The sequence below is a fragment of the Cricetulus griseus genome, chromosome 6 (assembly GCF_003668045.3).
Source record: "Cricetulus griseus strain 17A/GY chromosome 6, alternate assembly CriGri-PICRH-1.0, whole genome shotgun sequence".
Classification (NCBI taxonomy): Eukaryota; Metazoa; Chordata; class Mammalia; order Rodentia; family Cricetidae; genus Cricetulus; species Cricetulus griseus.
In genome coordinates, this window is record NC_048599.1 from 28,480,952 (window position 1) to 28,484,531 (window position 3,580).

Genomic DNA, 3,580 nt, shown 5'->3' on the forward strand with positions numbered 1-3,580 from the left:
TGATCTCCCCCTCTCTCCCTATCTCTCTTTCTCACACACACACACCACAAATAATACTGTGCTTATTTGGTTATTTTAGATAGGCACAATGTGAAATCCAGTACAACATGCCTGCTGGCTGGCATATTCCTGGGATATCAGTCATCTGATACATCCTCATTCCAGAAATTTTAGACAGTGGAGTTGGGAAGCAGTGTGTAAGAACTAGTCATGACCTAGTACTTCAGCTATGGAGTCCATCAGGACAGAGATGTGATGTTAGGCAGGTGACATCACTGCTTTCTAACAGCAACCTCTTTCTAACTTTAGAAAGTCCAGAGGAATCACAAGGCCCCGAGAGGGAAGACTGTCCAAGCATATGGCCATTAGGGACAGGGATAGAACGGCAGCCACACACCCCTCCTCATGTGACTCTCATACTTTAACATAGCTTTAAAATTATTACTTTGTTGTGTGTGTGGGGGGGTGGGGGGGTGTTTTGTCTCCATTTATGTATGTGCACCACACATGCCTGCTGACCAGCTTCAGCATCTGGAACTGGAGTTACCCTTGGTTGTGAACCACTGTGTGGGTGCTGGGAACCAAAGCCAGGTCCTCTGGAAGAGCAGTAGGTGCTCTTAACTGCAGAGCTATGTCTTCAGCCCCAGCCCTCTTATTATTTTGGTATTTTTCTTCATATACACTCACCCTAACCTGGCCTGTTGGATCCAAGCTCTTCCCAGCCACCCGGTGTGTGTGTGTGCCTCATGGTGTCTTAGTACTTGCTTGGTGTTTCTGATGTTGATTCTGCAGCCAGATCCAGAATTTCTCCCATTCCCAGCCACACAAGCTTTAGCTCATTTTCCCCCATTATTGAGTGATGGCTCCCCATTGTAAAAAAGACTGACATCTCCCTTATGGTGTTGATATTAAGTTTCAGAGGAGGACAAGGTGTGGAGGGCTGAGCAGGACTTGGCAGTTGACCACTCTCTCTCTCTCTAGTAGCCTCACCCTCTTCTCTACACACACAGTAAATACAGACTGAATTTTTTCTTGTACTGGATTTCACATTGTACTATCTAAAATAACCAAATAAGCAAACAGTATTATTTGTGGTGTGTGTGCACACGTAGGAATGTGTACATGTATAGTCCAGAGATTGATCAACTTTGGATGTTATCCTCTACCTTGTTTTTTGATTCAGGGTCGGGAGCTAGTCAAGTAGGCTAGTCTGGCTGGCAGTGAGCCCAGAGATCTGCTTGTCTGTTTCCCCTCAATGGAGTTACATATGCATGCCACCATGTCCAGCTTTTTCGTGTGGGTTCTGGAGATCAAACGCAGGTTCCTTACACTTGCACAGGAAACACCTGACCAACTGAGCCTTCTTCCCACTCTCCACAACACAGTGCTGTAACATAAGGATTAGGTCTCTAACCGAAAATACATTAAGACACACTAAGAAGGAGACTGAGGGCCTGTGTGATGCAGAGGGACAGTGCTTAGGATGTAAGTGTTTCTCACAACTGCATATGCTCATTCTTTTTGTCCTAGTTATTTTTCCTTTAAAGATTCCTATTTTACGCATATGTGTGTGCTTGCATATATGTACCAACCTGCACAATTCAGAGAAAGGTCAGACCCCTCTAGAACTAGTTACAGGTTGACAGTAGTCAGTGGGAGTGGGTGCTGGAAACTGAAACTGGGTCCTCTTTTAGAGCAGTAAGCACTCCTGACCAGAGCCATCTTTCTAGCACCCATCACTCCTCACCTTTTCTTGAGAAGTGTCTCGCTTTGTAGTCTAGGCTGGACTTGAATTCACAGCAATCCTGCCTAAACTTCCCGAGTGCTTTAGTTATAGATGCGTTCCTCGACACCAGGCTTTCCAGGTGTTTAAATGCAGAGGTACGGAAAGCAGAGGACAGGGGACTGTGCCAGGTGGAATGAGCTGTCTCAAATTGTCACCAATCTGAAACAGTGTCCAAGGCCCAGTCAATGCTGGGGCCAAGTGTAGAATGGAAGTTTGATGCACTAGATTTCTTACAGAATACCGTATTTGTTATAGAAAGTGTTTAAAATATGCTATCATTAAAACTGAACAGTAGCCACTTCCCTAGAGTACAAGTACTTCACAGCTGCTCACACCCTCCCGCCTCTCTTCATATGCTCCTGAGGTCACTGTTACTACTTGGAAAGTTATTTATAGGATTACGAAGGTGTGCTAAAATACTTTATTGACCCTTACTGCATTGTCTCTTTTGTGGGTTTGAGTCACTTACCTGTGTCATGTCTCTCCTTGAAGAAGCCCTTTTAACATTCCTGGTTAGTTTAGCTAGGTGTTTGTTAATATTTTCTTTCTCTCTTTCTTTCTTTCTTTCTTTCTTTCTTGCTTGCTTGCTTTCTCCTTTCTTTCTTTCTTTCAAGTCAAAGAACCAACTCAATTGATTCTGTGTATTTTTTTACTCGCCATTGCATTAATTTCTGCATGTTATTATTTCTTGCCATTTTGATGTTTGGGGTTTGGATTATTCTTAGTTCTCTAGGACCTTGAAGCCCATTGATAGGCTATTCATTTGACTTGTCTGGTCTTCAATGCAAGCTCATATTCTCTTGGATCTGCCATAGCTGTAGCTATAAGCCAGGCATTCGTGGTGCACTCCTTTAATCCCAGCACTCAGAAGGCAGAGGCAGGCGGATCTCCGTGAGTTTGAGGCCAGCCTGGTCTCCAGAGCGAGTGCCAGGATAGGCTCCAAAGCTACACAGAGAAACCCTGTCTCGAAAAACCGAAAAAACCAAAAAAAAAAAAAAAAAAAAAAAAAAAAAAAAAAAGCTGTGGCTATATTCCAGAGGACCTAAGTGTGCTTTTATCTCCACGTTATTCTTAATTTTCTTTTCCTTTTTACTCGATGCTCCTGGTCAAGAGAAGCATAAGAATCCTTTACTCTGATTATAGCTAGGTACTGCCTTATCTGATGTATCAGTAACCCATACATGAGTATGGGCTAGTGGGGATGCCTGTAAGGATGGAATCATTGTCCCTTTAGGAGACACAGTGAGAGCTGTTATTGTGGAATTCTATAGGGAGCTGAAGATGTCTGGGACATCCATTTTTTTGTCACGAGGTCTCTGTTCAATTAAGGAAAAAGACACTCAGGCAATTACCAGAAGAGTGGAGAAGGAATACAATATTCCAGACAGCATTAAGGTAGAGGGAATCATTTGGCCACTGGAGTCTTGCCGATGCCCAAAGTCCAAGAGTTGGGAACCAATTATCTGAGTTAAGAACAGAGTAGCAGAAAGCCCCACTAACAAGAAAATTATTGGTCCTATGGGGACTGCAAGATTTACCCAAGGATATGTAAAAGTGATATAGATGGTCATGTCAGAGGCCTTCCAGTGTTCTGTCCTGTCTAGTCGGAGGACATATTTGGGTAGTTTTTCTTCTGGTAACAGATCTGACATAGCATTTGTCAGTTTCTTTCCCCCAGTAGAGGAGCTGGCAGGTCTTGAGTGTGAGTTCCCACACTCTTGTTCTCTCTCCTCAGCTTCCACTTCCCCCTCTAGATTCTGGCTGCAGAAAGCAGAACTTGAATATAGCAGATGG